The 19,255-nt window shown below is 33.4% G+C and overlaps 1 long non-coding RNA gene and 1 pseudogene across 1 annotated transcript; both read right to left on the reverse strand.

The window, feature by feature from the left end:
* Positions 1–711: 711 nt before the first annotated feature.
* On the reverse strand, positions 712–12,496 carry LOC128174467 (uncharacterized; annotated as a pseudogene).
* A 4,831-nt stretch (positions 12,497–17,327) lies between these two features.
* Positions 17,328–18,699, reverse strand: LOC128173649 (uncharacterized). The gene is made up of 3 exons (XR_008242539.1): positions 18,552–18,699; positions 18,116–18,371; positions 17,328–17,947 (listed from the first exon to the last, which is right to left on the reverse strand). It is a non-coding gene; the product is annotated as an uncharacterized LOC128173649 (long non-coding RNA).
* Between the last annotated feature and the right edge of the window lie 556 nt (positions 18,700–19,255).

Below are 19,255 nucleotides of genomic sequence, written 5' to 3' on the forward strand. Positions count from 1 at the left end.
TGAAATATCAGATCTGCAATACACATTAAGTCATGCTTTTCATTTGACTGAGAAAAAAAAATATCCATCAAATTTCTCTTTTCACTCCACAATATAGTTAGTTAATAGATATCTTCAATTTCATGAAAAAATGATACCCCCAAATGGAGTTCAATCTAATGCTGCCATTGAACCCTTACCCTTTTTGACATTAGATGCATTATTGAAGAATTACTGTTATCAATCATAAATACAAAGAATTGATTGGAAAATTTGAAGCAAAGATGTGTAAATTTTGTGTAATAAGTCATTTAAAATACAATATTTGCCTTTAGTAAAACAAATAATTCACATCCAACCCAACAATTGTATTATTGACCTTTTTGCACTTAAAAACTTCAAGATAGTAATCTTTACATATATTCAGATAACTACACTGTTTGTCACCTAAAAAATGAAGGGAATGTCAAAATAGATTAAAATAGACTAATCTTATAAATAAGACTTTAACATGCCATTTAAATTAATCTCATAATTTATAAAAATATAGTTGTAATATAAAATTGAATCAACAAAAAAAATTCATGTCAACAAAAGATCATCAACAATTTCAAGTACCTCATGATTCATCAAATATTGGAAACATTTGTTTTCTAATTAGAATTAAAGACTGAGTGTGCATAGATTATACACATATTCTATAATTTTATAATCGATAACAATTTAATCATCTTATTCTTCTGAATGTGTGTCCTCAAAGAAAGTTTACAAACAACGTATGGTCTTCCCTTTAAAACCACACTCCTGAAGAATGCTTTTTACACCAGCAGTTCGAGCTCTCTTGAATGAAAGATGTAAATGGTTTAACCCAAGTCCAAAACCAGCGGTGCATAGCTGGCTTCCACTTTTGCCAAATGAAAGGGAAATATGTCCACATTTTTGCAATGACTGTGCAGTTTTTCTTCAAACAACTGGTATAAACTCTTCACGTCTTCTAAGGCATTATGTGCATCATAGTCCTTTCCAAGAAATGCTTTAACCAGAGTGGACTGTTTGTAGTTTAGAATTTCACTTTTGGAGAAGACTTTCTTCGCTAGTTTTAAAGTGTCTATGCACCCACTGATTAACTGAAGAATGCAGCCAAAAGTCCAAACTCTTCCACTAATCTGGACAAAATTGGAACATCATACGATCCAATATTGTGTCCTATGAGGACAGGGCAACTCTTTGAGTTAAGGAAAACTAATCTAAAAATCTAAAAGATCAAAAAAACTAAGCAAGGCTTGATGGATGTGAACACTGTCTATTTCTTTTCCATATCGATACATTTGATTCTTTTGGAAACAGTAGGACAGCCCTGTGATATCAGTTGCTTTTTGCTTATTGGCTGACGCGGATCAATGTAAACATTAAAGGAAACCTTGCCATCATTAGCAGAGAGCTTTGTAATATCAGAGGACCTTGACAACCTGTTGCTTCAATGTCAAAAGCAATGAATGTTGTCTCCTTGGAGAGAGTTGCGATGGATGGAATCGATTCAATGTCAGGAGACGTTGTAGGACTTGCATTCGTCTGATACGTCTGTCCCTCCTTTACAGTCTTCACTGTCTCCTGTTGGAAATTCTTTTTCTGAAAAGTAGTACATGTTAATAAATTCTGTTAGAACATTACTCACATAATACTTAAAATAGAATTTTTTAAAACCTCAATAAACTCAAAATAGATTTTCATGACAGAATTCTAGTTTTGGCATGTGCGACACAGTAAACATCACAATAGGATATCAATGACCAATCGCAACTGACCTGATGAGAGAGTATCAACCTTGAACTTTGTCCTTGGTCCATATTCCCTCATCAGGTTTATAAACCATGTATTGACCTTATCAAAAGGCTATAATATACAGCATAATACAAAACTATATTGTATATCATATGATAAAATACAATATCATATTGTATATGATATATGATACCTTTGATACATTTTTTTATTACCTATGTTTTGATTATAATTCATGTCCAGATTTTCATGTACGTACCTTTAACAGCAGGCGTCTGCATTTTTGAGTTATTCTTGAGTTCTGTCTTTTATGCCACAGCTTTCTTTTGTCCATTACCATTCCCTTTATCTTTGTTACTTTTCCTGGTGATAGCATTGCATCTCCATTCATCTGGAAATTGTACATATATAGTATGAGGTGTAATTCTATGGTGATAACTGAAATTACTTGCTCTGAGAGAGAGAGAGAGAGAGGAAAGAGAGAGAGATTGCTATACATAATAGAATCAAGCAGCCATGAGAATTTGAACAACCAATAATCTAGCTACAAAGCAAAATGCCTAAGACTGCTTATCAGCACATGTATATATGCATTTCAAACAAATACCTTAAAGATATTTATTATATAGATACCTTACTGACATATGTAAATCCAATATTCTTTTGTAAAACTGCAGCTGATACTCGATTGGCCAAATAGCATGTGTTTCCTTAAGACCTGTAAACAAATATGAATTAAGAAATAAACAGCAGTTTAAAAAGCTTACTGCCATATGAACTAGGTTGGTCACGTGATAAAATCCTGTGAAGCCCAAAGGGCTTCTCAGATGATTATTTGATCACGTACCAAACAAGTTCATATCTTTATGAACTTTTTAACATTGCTCTTTATTACTTATATTTACATTTGAGAATGGAAAATCGTTCAGAATCAATACTGGTGTGCGACAGTTCTCGCCGAGTACCATATCTTGCAAGTACATTGTGACGTCATTTTATCAACACATATAATTATATTAAAAAAATGACGTCACAATGTACTGGTGAGAGTACTTGGCGAGAACTGCTCGCACACCAGTACTGTAACAGTGTTTTTGCAACCCTTAAGTGAAAAGCGTGTGCGGTTATATCATTGTGACGCCAAGAAAGCGTTCACACAGAATTGAACATTTTTGCTATTCTACAGGTTCATATAAAGAAGCATATTTGCAAATGTAAATATAACTAGAGCAGAGCTCGTGGCAAAGCCACGAGTAGGTCTTCCGTTGTTGCTGCGGGTTGAAAATATATGTGATATGGTGTCAAGCGATTATAATGACTAAACTTTCAGTTCTGCTTTTGTTATAAAAACGTGTTGTAATTGAAAGCCTGTACATAAAACGTGTTTTAAAAAAGAAAGGAAGAAAATGTTTTAGGAAAACTATTTGTCGAACACAGTTTGTGTAATCGTTTCATAAATTCTTTAAAACATGAGATGTTTATATAATTAATGGCGAGTTAAATTTTCAAAGGGTAGCAAGCATTGTTATTATATATATGATACGAGTAGACTTGGACATTCAAAATAATATATAATCAGCTAGAAAAAAAAGATCAGCGGGAGAATGCAAAATGCAAAAGCGACCATCTAAATTTTAAATGTGCTGTTTCATAGAGACAGCGCTATGTAACGTGAATTAAATAACCTTATTAACAGAAATGAATATTACTTATTTGACGATATAATAATGTGCAAAATCCTTATTTTTATGTCAGTGGGTTGACTAATTTGATTGAAAAAAACTTCAATTGCGCTTGCGTAAATTGGAATTCTGGGAAGGAATTAGACAGTCCGTGTTAGATAAATTCGAAGAAGTTATGAAACTGGCCAGTTTCTAGATCAAACTGCGCATTGATGTATTAATAGACTATCATGAGTATCGTCAGTAGCCACGGTCCGGAATCCGTATGTGCAGTCATACACTGTATGTACATCGATACACCTTTACCTCCTCACCTACAGCCATACAAATGAGGGTGCAACCTTCATATACACATGCATAGTATTATAGTTCTGGAAACTATTTATCTTGTATTCTAATATATTGGGTATTCATTGTTCACCTAAAATTAGTATTCCACTGGCTGTAGCTAACCTTGTAAGTAAATTAAGTTGCATTACAACCTCATAGTACACAACTTCAATTAAAAGGGGTTTTTCGTATCAATTTTCATACAATTAGCAATAAATAAAATCCCCAATAACGCACTTAAGTGTAAATTTGTGAAGCGCATATATTTTTGGGAGGCAGATATGTCGCTATATTATAGTCTGCAAGTCAAGTGAACTATCATGGTCTTTTAAAGAAATAAGAAGTCTGTCGACATTTGCAGTACTTTGATGATTTCTATGGCGATCGACTGCATTGCATAATGTAGTCGTATTTCCCAAGAACAAAATTTCCTTTGACTTCCAAGTTCCAATTATAATATATTATGAATTATTCTGTTCATACATGTAACTATAGAAGTTTAGCGTGTTCAACAGGTTAATTTATTAGCCACATTCTCAGGTTACGATTTCACATCTATAATGTGAAGATGATTGACTTCAAATAAAAGTCTTATTGTTTATAAAAGCACCCTTCCAACTGTTACTCAATTACATATGTTCTGGGTTGTGTGCGCTAAAGCGACACAAGATTTTCGGTCGCACGTGGCGTTTGAATTAACACAGACTGACCGAATAAACAAACGGGTGGGAAAGTAAACACACGTTGAATAGAAAATGTTACACATAAGAAGAAGTCACCAAAAATGATTTACGACAGATCTGGATATCTTTTCGCCAATTTAAAAAAAAAACAGCGCGAGTACTTGTCAGCGGGGCGGGAGGAGGGGGGGGGGACGCAGCAATGAGTTCGCTTCCACACTGAAACGAACAACCATGTATAAGAAAAACTACAGAGTGATTAATATGTGACCGATAGAATCTAATCTTAAGTTGTTTAAAACGCATGTGAATATTCTTTAAAATAATCAAATGCCTCAATTCAGGAAAATTGAGGACATTCTTTTATCGTGCTAGCACCTACCGCAAACATGTAACATAGAACTTTGATTATAATTTGATTTGATTTTTAAACTACCTTGTACGCTATCGTATAATTAAATCAATGCTTAATCAACTGTACAAGTAAAATAAATTTATCTTTTCATCTTAAACCTATATACATGTAACAGTTGAAAACACAATAAATATAGTTCTGTCCGTGCAAAATATGAAACATGAACGCGTGATAAGGTTCATGTAGAAGAACACGAGCCGACTGCGGATCACTTGTTCACTAGCGCTGGAACTCCTCGGTCATGTGTGAGGGATAATCATCATTTAATATTTGGGGGGGGGGGGATTTAAATTTTTTAGATATACAGACCAACCATTAATTTATGTCTGACGATGTTTCCGATTTGGAGTAATATCGATCATTAATATTCATTTACAGTCAAATGTTTAATTAAATAAAATACAAGATGGACAAACTTTTATAACATAAAATTAAAACAGTTCTTGTATTTACGGCTATATAAACTCAAACACGTTCATATCCATGTGCGTCGCGGTGTGCGAATCTTGTGTATTAGATAACCGCTTACCGCTAGGTAGTGCAGCCGTAGCTGATCTCCTCGGCCGTGGACGAAGGATAGATTACGTTAAGGTACTACGCACAGACACGCACAGCTCAGAACCCAGGAAGATTTGAAAAGTTTGCAGTATAATGACCATATTCTATCAAATAGAAGTTCTTTATTTTTAACTTAAAACCCACAATTGATCTATGTCTGATATTGCTTTAGATTGAGAATGACATTGCTTTTATTAATTAACTGAACAATTTCTTAATTAATACCCAATCGTTTAGTCTATAAACTTTTATGTGTAATCAAAACTAAAACAATTCTTGAGTTCGCGGCTAAAAAAACTCATATATGAGAGACACAACTCTCGTGTATTAGATAACCGCTGACCGTTAGGTAGCCCAGCCGCGACCATGGTGACCGATTTTCTCGGCCGCGGGCGAGGGAGAGTTTCGTTAACTTGGCCAAATTGCCGCGAGTACTGGTCAACGCGTATTACTATTTACCCTCATATTATGCAATACCCGAACACAAAAACAGTTTTATGAGCTCAATAAAGTCACAAACAACATTTTTGGCAGCGACGCCCATATCGAAAAATTTACCGTTTTAGAGTTATTTAGCAAAGACTTTTAAGGAATCTAGACCCCTCATTTTAGGGGCTAGCCCCTTTTTTATGGTATCAAATGAAAGCTCTTAATATTCTGCACAACTTTTGTTCTATATGTGTCTAGAAAAAATTTACAACTAAAAAGTTATTGAGCAAAGATATAAGCAAAATTTAACATTTTTTGAAACACAAATTTCGATGTAATTTTTCAAGGAGTATACGTGGGTTAATCAAACATGTAAAAACTAGGAGGACAACGTTCAAGGTGTCTACATTAAAGATTTATAAATTAAAAGTACTTGCTACGGATCAACTCAGAGCCTTTGCAGGTACACGAGACCCACTAAAAAAATATTCAAAGGGGAATAACTCAAAATCGGAAATAGCGATTTTACAATATTTTGTGCTATAGTAAGTTATTGTCATTTCCAATAAACCCTGAAAATTTGAATAAAATCTGATGACAAACAAGCGAGATATTACAGTTTAAAGAAACGTCTAGAAGAAAAAGAAGAAGAACTAGACACGATCTCGTTGCGAGCAACGAGGAGGTCTTCCGTCTGATTTTAGAATTTGAGATATATGTTAGATCTTGATATTGCTAAACATGATTTAGATTCTAAGGGCCGGATACTATTTTGTTTCAGGGATAAGAGCTTTGTTCAACAAGTGTTTAGAAATTCGTCACCGTTCTTGAGATATCTGAGAAAAAAAAGTTTTAGGGGCGAGTCCCTTACCTCCTTATTGGAGCCGCTGAACCAAATTTTGAAGGTTGCATTTTGTAAAGTACATCATTTTGAGTATCTTTTCTTCTACACTGCATTTCAAAACATCTTCCTTTTTGAGATATAGCTGGTCATAGTTCATGGACCCTTGACCCCTAAAAAATCCTTATTCCATAACACATGAAAATATCATTACATTACTTGGATACAGAACTGTAAGATAAACATATTTGCTTCTATAGCCTTTCATTAAATTTCCCTCAGTAAAGAGCTACAGATGAAACATTTTAGAGCCCTTTAGTTTCCTAATTTTAGGGGCCAGCCCCTTTTTTGATATCAAATAAAAGGTCAATTGAATCTCAACACATTTTGTTCAACAACTGTTTAGAAATTCGTTACCGTTCATGAGATATATGGGAAAGAACGTTTGAGGGGCTGATCCCTTAACTCCTTATAGGGGCCATTTAACGAAATTTTGAAAATTGCATCTTATTAAGTACATCTTTCTGAGTATCTTTTCTTTACTGCATTTAAAAATATTTTTCCTTTCTGAGATATTGGTGATCAAAATTCAATAATTTTGGCCCCTAAAAAACCCTTATTATGTAACACATGATAAAATCATTACATTGCTTGGATACATAACTGTAAGATAAACATATTTGCTCCTATAACCGTTCACAAAATATCCCTCAGTAAAGGGCTACAGATTAAAGACTTTAGAGGCCTTTGGTCCCCTAATTTAAGGGGCCAGCCCCTTTTTCTTGGTATCAAATAAAAGGTCATTTAATTCTACACAAATTTTGTTCTACAAGTGTTTAAAATATCGTTACCGTTTTGGAGATATATGAGAAAGAAGGTTTTAGGGGCCGGTCCCTTAACTCCTAAAAGGGGCCGTTTAACTAAATTTTGACGGTTGCATTTTGTTGAGAACATCATTTTGAACAACTTTTCGTCTGTACTGCATTACAAAATATTTTCCTTTCTGAGATATGTGTGATCAAAATTTTAGACTTTTGGCCCCTAAAACCCCTTAATTACGTAACACATGATAACATCATTTCGTTGCTTGAATACATAACTATAAAATAAACACATTTGCTTCTATATCATTTCACAAAATATCTCTCAATAAAGGGCTACAGATTAAAGACTTTAGAGGCCTTTGGATCCCTAATTTAAGGGGCCAGCCCCTTTTTCTTGGTATCAAATAAAAGGTCATTTAATTGTACACAAATTTTGTTCAACAAGTGTTAAAATATCGTTACCGTTTTGGAGATATATGAGAAAGAAGGTTTTAGGGGCTGGTCCCTTAACTCCTTTTAGGGGCCGTTTAACGAAATTTTGAAGGTTGCATTTTGTTAGGAACATCATTTGAAACAACTTCTCTTCTGTATTGGATTACAAAATATTTTTTCTTTTTGAGATATGGGTGATCAAAATTTTAGACTTTTGGCCCTTCAAAACCCTTAATTACGTAATATATGATAAAATCATTACATTACTTGGATACATTACTGTAAGATAAACATATTTGCTTCTATAACATTTCACAAAAAAATTCTCAGTAAAGGGCTACAGATAAAAGACTTTAAAGCCCTTTGGTCCCCTAATTTGAGGGGCCAGCCCCTTTTTCTTGATATCAAATGAAAGGTCCTGTAAATATTCACCTTTCTTACATTACATGTCTTAACAAAATATTTTTCAGAAAAGAGATAAACAAAGAAAACAAGAAAAAAATACGACATTTTTTTAAACTAAATTTTCGGGTCCAGGCGAGCTCCGGCGCCTTTCAATCCAGTTCAAAATGAAAATAAAATTGCAAATCTACAATCTGTTGTCTACCAATGCATGAAAGTTTGAACTCAATATCTTTTATAGTTTAGGAGGAGTTAGAGGAACAAGCCACCCCTCTAAAAATCGCTAAAACGTCAAAATTTCAAAAACGGAAGTGACGTCATCAATATCATAAAAAACCTATAAGGTTTAGATCACTATCTATCATATCTGAAAGTTTCATGAAAATCGGTCGAGCCGTTTCTGAGAAATCGCGTGCACAAAATTTGTGAGAAAAAAAAAGAAAAATAATAATAATAATAATAGGGAAAAAGAAACCGAACGAAAACAATAAGGTCTTCCGTTGGAAACGGAAGACCTTAAATAATAATGAAGAATTTCCAACAGAATCAGTACAAGGTCTTCCGTTGGAAACGGAAGACCTTAATAAATTTTGACATACAGTTTGTTTATTTCAATAAAGTTTGAAATCCTTAAAACAGAGTAAAATCACTGTGACAATGCTTCTGAAATGACATTAAGACTTTCCTAGATTGTGACATACCTATTCTTAGGTGCTTTACTCGCAACGATATTATTGAAGTTTTCATTTGCTTGAGTTGAGCCCATGCATATCAACTCTGTAGCCCTTTTCTGCAACCTATTAGTTGTCTCATTCAACTCATCTCTTAAAGATTCATTGTGAAGTGACCTTTGCCTATAAAGTTTCATTCATAAAATATAAATAATCTGACCTATAATTTGATGGTGATTTGTGATATGTACACCATTTTACTGAATGGCAGTGACTATGGTCTCCATACAGATGGGGCATAATAACTGCCAACTTATTGACAAGTTTTGATCTGCTGTAGCACACTTACTGGAGATAGGGTACATATAGCAACGAGTCAAATATAGAAAAACTCCTGTTGTCTTCAGTTCTTTATAAGTCTGAGAAAGTTTGTAGAATTCCTTTGAGAGGTTTTTCTTCAAGTGATTCTTGTCATTTCTCTTCTTTAAATCCTTAAATTCTGGTTTTAATCTAGCCATTGTTGTCGAGTCACTGTCTCCATGATGTGCATTTACCTCATAACCATGGGCCCGAAAATTCCTCAACATGGCTGAGGCCATGTCTGGTTCCATGGCCTTTCTGGATCCTAATAAATTTGACAGTAGAATATGTTTCAAATTTTATTTGAATAGTTAATGTGTTTTATAATTTTAAATAAAATCATTTAAATATTGATATACCGATTATTGCACATTGCAAGATTATTGTACCACACTTAGGGTATAATTATTATATTATTAATTACCTCTCCAGTTTGAGTTACATTTGTGGTTAGGGACACATTCCTTCCTGAGTAATATTGACAGGTGCTGCACTTCTTATTCCTCACATCAAAGGCAAGGATTTTTCCAGTTTGTACTCCAACAAGACTAGCATGTCCTAAAATACAATCACATGAGTATACACCAAGAATGCCTTACATGAAGCATTATCCCACTGTCATTATGGCAATATAGTGTAAACTTTTTTGTATCCAATTCTTATATAATATATAACAGAAGCCTCGGTTTATATCACATACCTGAGTTACAACTATACTGCCACCCAGACCCCCTAGTCTGCCACCCTGCATCAAAACTGCACTCAAGCTCGTTTGGCTCAATGGCTTCACGCTCCTCAGCTAATGCATTATTGCATGACTCTGATGCCTGCCTTTTAAAAGATGGATAAATTACTTTTGGTGGGATGTTGCAAGCACTTAAAAACCTAACAACTGCATCATGCCTGTAAAGTAATTAATTCATTTGTAATAAAACAACGGAAGAATAGATACAAGCATGTAATATGTATTACGGTGCGACCGTTGGGGCGAGCGCAGCATGTGATAAAATAATTAATTTTGATAAAACAATAAAAATAAAAGTAGCGACGTAAAGTAAATGAATTTGAATGCAGAATAAAATAAACATGCCTTTTTTCCAGAAATTTTTCATTATTCATATTTCATAAGATTTTGTTATCTATTTATATATAGAATTTATCTCGGATAAAATGTGTTGAATAATAATGATTTTAACATAATGTACATTACAGTTTATTTCCTCTTTTCTTGCAGCAGACATTTTTCTTAAACTTACATAAAAATAATTAACTTATCACAGAGTCCCCCGTTTACAAAAAAATCAAATTTACGTATAAAAAAAAAATTGCTGATCATATAAGGAAAATGGATCGGGCGCATGTAATAAATGGAAGTGAAAATAAAGACACTATTGAGCAGCTAAAGAGCTAAAGGCATACTACGCACTCCCATTTCTTCACCCGGATTAGAATTTCCCTAATTTTAAGAATTTCTTTTTCTTTCTGCTTGCTAAGATTATTTGAATGATGTTGCCACGCCCCCTTTTAAAAAAAACTTTCCTGGAAATTACCGTAAATATAGTGAATAAAATAAATGTGAGCATTCATCCAAATGAGAGCAAGTTACAGCTGTTTCCTATCTTTGAAGAAATGTCCCCATTCGTTAGCTCTGCAAGATTTTGAGAAGATTTTGGTATTTACACATGTATATTTCAGCAGTTTACAATTACTACTTAGAGTAATTTCCCCTTAATGTGACGTCAAATTTCACGTCAGTCAAGTGTCGTCTGTCTCTTTAAAAAAACTACGCGAAATATACTGTTTTGTTTACTTAAAAGCATTATGTTCTTGAAATAAATCTGACGCCGAAAAATTCTATCGGATCAATGTGTAAGAAATCAATTGTGACGTCACTCGAAAGGACGATAACTCCGTTCGTCTTATGTAATGGATTTTGCGTTGTGTCAGCAGTATATTTACAATGCATGTACATAGTATTTTATCTTGTTCTCGTGAGAGTGTGAAATGGGAAACCATAATTACAGGGAACTACTGGGACGATTAAAACAAGGCATTACTAGTCCGATTTACTGACGCCAAAAAAATCCGTTGAATGAATGTGCAAATAGTCCGAATTTTCTATTCACATACGCCTTGCCGGTAGAGCTCGATTCGTGCCGGCGCTGCGCGCCGGCGAGCTGCGCTCGCTCTCAATACTGTATAAATACAGTTTGTCTTAATTAAATCTTTTTAATAAAATAAAACTTTATACAAGTAGTCATCTGTAAGTATTTTTTACACTTGGGGGATTTCATTATTTTCGATCAAATGTATGTACCCGTGATTAAACACAGATCAATTGTATTAAATACTGTATAAATACATGTAGGAAAGTAATATACATGCATAGTACTCGAACACTATTTAAAGGAAGCTATAGGTGAATGACTTAATTAATTAATATTATTCTCAAATTAGATATTAAGAATAACTAAGATTATGAGTTAGATTATATACAAATTATTTAAATAATGCGGATGCACAATGTTGGATTTGTATGTGTCCCAGTTAATTGTAGAGAATCTTTGAGACCAAACGACAAAAAGATGATGGTGAAAAATAATAATCAGATTCTAAATACTAACCGATAGCTACTTTGGTTTTGATGTCAAAAGCACCTTTGCTGTTCCTTTTCCCAGTTGACACCTGATTCGTATGGCAACACAAGTCATTCTTGCAGATAATGTTAAACACGCTGCCGAGTCCGTATCTTGATCCATTCACTATGTCAGAGAGGTGTAAATGTGACCGGCATTTACAACAATACAGTTGATCGGCTAAATGTTTATTTTCCACAATTCTTCTTCCATCATACCATCTGACATCTTGTGAATCGTGGTCCAAGACATCCAAATGCAAAGCAACGTCAGGCACATCGACCGGCGACGGAGCCGGTGGACAGGCGGTGTTTTTGTCAAAGAAATAGTCATGTTCATTCTTTAATTCACCTACATCCCTTCTCTTGTTCATATGTTTTAATCTAGATGACCGCCATGATTTAATACGACTTACAAACTTACCTATTATTCGTGGTATTTGTTTCGACTCTGAATCGTCTGCCCCGTCGGCCATTTTTGTTTCGTAGACAATAATGTGTAAACGGAGATAATTATCTGACGGCGTTCAGAAATCCGGAAAAATAGCTCGTGCTAAAAAGCCAAATCTGCCGATCACGTGATTGGTATCCATCTCTACCTTAACACCAATGTTTTACTTCTGCACAATTTAATATTGATATTATTGCATAAAACCGTAGTCAAGCTTGATGATTCATCGAATGTTGTCTATCGAGAGAAATCAATTATAATAATGATTGTGCACCGTAAAAGTCTTGATATTAGATATCTGTTTTTGAAGAAATAATGCTGCTCTTTAGGCCTATTGGTAATAGCGAGCTCTACCGGCAAGGCGTGTGTGAATAGAAAATTCGGACTAGTTGCACATTCATTCAACGGATTTTTTTAGCGTCAGTAAATCGGACCAGTAATGCCTTGTTTTAATCGTCCCAGTAATTCACTGTAAATATGGTTTCCATTTCACACTCTCACGAGAACAAGATAAAAGATTATGTTCATCATGCATTGTAAATAAAATAATTCCATTACATAAGACTAACAGAGTTGTCGTTCCTTCGAGTGACGTCACAATGGATTTCTTGCACATTGATCCCACAGAATTTTTCATCGTCAGTAAATGTCGACCCACAATGCAATTTATCAATGTCGGACGATCTCACTAAACTTGATTCCTTCTCGCAAGAATCAACGTAAAACTTTTGAGAAACAGATAAATTGTGTAATTTCATGAATATCATGCTTTTTAAGTAAACAAAACAGTATATTTCACTTAGTTTTTTTTTTCAGGGTTTTTTCAAAGAGACAGACGACACTTGACCGACGTGAACTTTGACGTCACAATAAGGGGAAATTACTCTAAGTAGTGATTGTAAATCTGCTGAAATATAAATACTCAAAATCTTGCAAAGCTAAAGAATGGGGACATCTATATTTTTTTAATAGGAAACAGTTGTAACTTGCTCTCATTCACATTTATTTTATTCACTATATATTTACAGTAATTAATTTCCAGGAACGTTTTTTAAAAGGGGGCGCGGCAGCATCATTCAATAGATATTTACAAGTAAAATGAAAAATAAATTCTCAAAATCAGGGAAATTCTAATCCGGGTGAGGAATGGTGAGTGCGTAGTATGCATTTAGCTCTTTAACTGCTCAATGGTATTTTTTTTTCACATTTATTACATCTTCCCGGGGGGGGGGGGGGGGGTCCAAAACCGTTTTTCTTATATTATCAGCAATTTTTTTTTTTATACGTAAATTATATTTTTTTTAAAAGGGGTGGGGGGGGGGGGCTCTATGATAAGTCAATTTTTTATATGTAAGTTTAAGAAACATGTCTGCTGCAAGAAAAGAGGAAATAAACTGCAATAAACATGTTAAAATCTTTATTATTCAACAACATTGTAAAAACTGAGATAAATTCTATTTAAATAATAACCAATCTTATAAATTATGAATAATGATTTACTAGAAAAAATAGGCATGTTTATATTTTATTTTGCATTCAAATTCATTTACGTTACGTTGATACTTTTATTTTTATTGATTTATCATAATTCATTATTTGATCAAATGCTGCGCTCGCCCCAACGGTCGCACCGTAAAACATATTATTTGTAACATGGAACACATGTTGACCAATCCTTTTGTGATCCTATGCCTCATACAAATAATCTTTTAATGGATTCCCTTTGCTTGAAAACTAGATTTATATTGATTCCCTGGACCTTTGCTTGAAAACTAGATTTTGAGGCACATATTTTAAGCATTTCACCTGCCAGAATATTTCTTATGTAGACATGTTCATGCTCTTGCATAAAACATTATCTTGCCATTTATTGCAGTTTGTGAGTAAAGACAGGTAGATATTCTAATGGAAAATCCGGTTATTGAAATGGTGAAAATGGCGGATGGGCGTCTGCCATAAGGGCACCCTCATTGTACGGATAACTCCTCCTACAGTTTTTAAGATAACACATTGTTCTCTTGCAGATCAAATGTACCTATATCAGTGTAACAAACGAGTATGGTATATGTATGTACTTCGTTTATTAACTATTGTTGATATTATGGTGACGCTCCTACAAAACATAATACACATATAAACCTCACAATCATAAAGCATCACAATTGATTCAATTACTATGATGACACCTATGTTCAATTACAATATATTGTTTTTCTACTTATCTTATATTTTATAAATGATGGTCATAAAAAGAAATAACCCTATAACAATATTGAATATGCAATGTTGCAGATTAAAAATATTCTCTGACAATATGTACATGTAAATGCCAAAATCAATAATTTCTCAAGTAGACAAGTACCTACCCTAAATAAGGGTGAAAGGAACTGTATATACTGTATACAACTGTACAATTACCTGCACTGGTAGGTAATGTCTGAAACAAACCATTTAGACATGTAACTATGCAAAATATGCATGTCAATTATTGTATAAAAATATATGTAAAATCAATATCACTGCACCCTTCTCAAACATTAGTCTGTATTCAAATCATGAGTACAATTCACTGTGAAACCTTTAAACTTTGTAAACTGTCTTAATAATTTCAACATATACTCTTATCTGTGATACAATGATTACTTTGATATAATTACTGATAAAAAACTAACTTTACATTCAATACAATATTGTAGCAGTACAATTATTTTACTTACAAAAATGTTCTCAACTCGCAACTGGCCTCAGCAATGGTCACAAACAAAATGGCTATTGTCCGAAACTTATAATCTCCATGATAATTGAAAATCTAACAAAAATCAATTTCTTTATAAAATTACTTTCAAGAAAAACTATTAGTATCCGTACACTATACTAATTCACATATGTATTCAAAATGTTCACACCATTTTCCTATAGATTAACTAACAGTATTATGATGTAATAAAAAAACACATCTTGTTACATAAGCGTCCGTAGCCTACTGGATAAGACAGTGGTCATCACCTCCAGCGGCCAGGGTCCAATCCCCAGTGAAACCTCTCTTTTTTTTAATTTAAATTTTTAAACTTATATATAAAATATGTATTAAAAAAATATGATATATAATTCTTCATCTCACATCAGAAATATGCATATTGCTAGGATTTTGATTTTTGGTTAGTAAAAAAAGAAGCAGCTTTTAAAATTACTAGTCATTTTTGTCAAAATATTGCATATAGGGTACTCCATTTTACTGGATACGGTAGGTAATGTTTATAAATTCAAGATTGACATGGATTATGGATACAGTTCACATAAAAGAAACCCCGGTTTATTGTCACATTGACAGCTTTTCACTTGTTCTTTACTGCATCACTGAACATGTGCTGTCGTTGATCCTAGAATATTGGAATTTAGATATAAGATCTTGACAAGAATAATTAGAAAGAAGATGGGGGAACAAGATTTGGTTTTGTCGGGAAAAAATCAAATTAATTAATTGTTTTCTTACTAAGTAAACTAGATGATGTTATACAAGTTTACAAAAGTAAAATTTCTAACTATATTCAGTTTTGAATATTTTAACAAACGATAAGAAAAAAATTAATTCGAAAGTTTTGGTGGTATCGAACCTACAACCTAAAAACCCTAGCACTGTAATATTATCTAATGTCTGGTGCTCTAACCAGTGAGCCATTTCAGTCACAACAAACTTTATTGTTGAATGCTAAATGCAACTTCAACCACGAATTTACGGACTTGTAGTATTTCTCTAAAAAATGTTCAATTGTTTGAATACAATTATAATGACATTTTTAAAGTATAGTGTGTCATCTCTCCACGTTTTTGTTGATTGAAATTGGTTTGATTCCCTTTAAACCTTATGTAGACTATGACAAAAATATGGAGCCCAGACCCACTCTATAAAAGAAAAGTCAATGAAGTTCTAAAAATGGCACTATTTGGAAGTTTTGACACGCTTACCCCAGCCTATATAACCTATTCTAAATATTTAACATATTCAAAGTTTATAAATCAATGTTATGGTAAATATACATTGTTTTCAATAATTTAGAAGGAAATTATAGGATTTGTAGATATTTTAACTTTATAGTATTTTACCTATCCTCATATGGGCAGTTTACACGCCTGATTTACCCATCTTCTTTCGTTACAAATAACACGAAGCCATTGTTTATTTACAAACTTGTTGAATCATTTTATCAGATCCAAATTGGAAATTTGTTGCAAATCATAAAATTGTCTAAATCCAAACATGCAGATTAAAATATCAAATATTTGCGCTCATGTTTACAACAATGTTATGTATAAAGTAGAATCGTGGATCTTTGATTTTGTTTAACCTTGTTATTTTGTTTATTCATTTGTTTGTTATGACAATTTTTGTAATAGATTTTATTCATTAGGACCACTTCTTTTGTTGGGTCACATCGTCATTGAGAGAAGATCGCTAGTGTCATGCATTCCACTAAAGCTATATATTTTTAAGATTCTTCAGTCTTTGCATGGCTGTGAATCGTGCAATTGTTCATTTTGTCATGTATTGTTCAAATATTTCTACAAGTAAACACGTATAAAAATATGTGTTAACCATTGTTTCTACACAGATCAAATCCTTCTAATTAATTATTTCACCAGTCTAGTTGACTGCAAAGGTTCACGTCTAGACGATTTAATATTGATGTTACTGCATTCCCGTACGAAAAATTCCACCCTGACTTAAGGCTGATGGTAGGCGAAATTTGAAAGGTGGATTCCGTCTTTCATTCCTCTGAATGTATAACTAATATAACTAATATCACAAATTCGGGGTGGAGTTCGGGCAGTATATGGCTCGAAATATTTAAATGAGATTAAGCGTATTCCGGGTAAGAAAAATTCGCCTTAAAACAAACGGGAATCCGCCTTAATCTTAGGTGGAATCCACCTTATGATTAATTGGAATCCGTCTTAATATAAGGTGGATTACGCGAGATTCCGCCCTAAAATAAGGTGGAATCCACCTAAATATAAGGTGGAATCTGCATTAGTATAAGGTGGAATCCGCCTTAACACAAGGTTGCGTCCGCCTTAGGGTAAAGATGAACACTTTTTACAATGGACAGAAAAACTTCTTTTGATTTATGCTCTTGAATCCGGTGCCTAAATCCTTTTAAATTAGCACCGGATGGGGTGAAATCATTGCCTTCATTTCTTTTATAAATCAGTGGTCAGACTTAAAACATAAAACCATCTATAATTCCTGTATATTTCCTTTTTTAAACACATCATAATACAGACATCACATCCAGAATATCTTTATATTTTCCTAATGTTTGCCTTCCACTTAATATAATAAGTTGAACTTTTTGATTTACAGTCCACGTGTTCACTCTTTTGTACAGGTAGTTCCTTGAAAAGTTTCTAGAGCAGCTCAGATCTTCCTCGAATCTTTTCGGTAACTGCATCACTAAAAATACTTCTCTCACATATTCTGAAAAAAATACATGTAATTTGATAAAGCATTACTTCCGTTATAACCAAACACTCGATCAAATATAAATATATAAATATACATAATTATACACCTTTTTGTTATTATCATGATTATAAAGAATGCCTTTCAACAATGTGAACAAATAAAAAGAGATCCAATCCTTACCTTTTAAAACTTTGATTTTGGTAGGGTTCATGTAAATGGTATGACTGACATTCTACTTTTTAGTCTCCAATGTCCATTGTCCTTCTGCTTTTGAGCTAGTTTTTATTTTTATCAGGCTGTTTCTCAATGCTCATACTAGGACAGTTTAAATATAAGAAGGCAGCTTGCCACCCTCCCAATGACTTGTTGGTATTGTTGCTTTCCTTGTTGTTTAATTGTTAAGCATAATGTCAGTTGTTTTCAACAGCTTTCAAATCTAAAGGAATGAATGAAGGGATTTCTATAGTTTATACATTGTGTGACATTTACACTCTGTCTAATATCTTTTAAATGCAGAATAGTTTAAACCTATTTTTTCTTCACATACAATTAGCACAATTTCAACTGTACTTTAGTACTATTATTGATAAAGTCATGAACATAATCAAAATTTGACTTTCGATATTAACATTAGGGGTTCTTGTGTTCATGTCTTTAAAGTCCACATAACGCGCACACTTTGCTTAACTCCATAAGACTTGGTTTACATCAAATAGCTGTAAATAATTTTCACTGTATTTCCCCCCAAAATAATCCTCATAGCGGTTTACACATGTCTAAATTTTGTAACTAAACACAAAGTTAGGCATGACCGTTGTTTCCAAATTCAAATCTCACAAAGCGCGATCCTCTGAGGCCAGAAATATGATAAGGGGTAACGCTGATTGTATGTTTACAAGTGCTTGATGGCCATAGTAAAACAATTTTTAGTAGCAGTTTAAAAGTACAATAAATATGCTACGTGTTCATAACTCATTCCTATCTTTATATGAATTAAACATTGCGGGTAAAATAGTATGTACATGTTTAAAATTATGATAGAAAAAAAGATTTTCCCTGTTAACGCCCCTTTTACAGGGAGAGGCTGCGGATCTTGCTTGTTTACAAATGGCAGACTGTGTATTGAGGTTAAGATAAAATTAACCAGCCTGTGTGTAGAACATACATATATAACCTGTTTGATAGTGTCATCGGATTATCAATTTGAATTTAAGGTTACAAACCATTGTTTCAAATTGTATGTTTGTGTCAATTGAAGATTTTAAGAAAAGGGCAGCCCCATTCCAGAAAATAATAAATATCGACGTTGGATTTACGGAC

Source organism: Crassostrea angulata, chromosome 2 (genome assembly GCF_025612915.1).
Source record: "Crassostrea angulata isolate pt1a10 chromosome 2, ASM2561291v2, whole genome shotgun sequence".
NCBI lineage: Eukaryota > Metazoa > Mollusca > Bivalvia > Ostreida > Ostreidae > Magallana > Magallana angulata.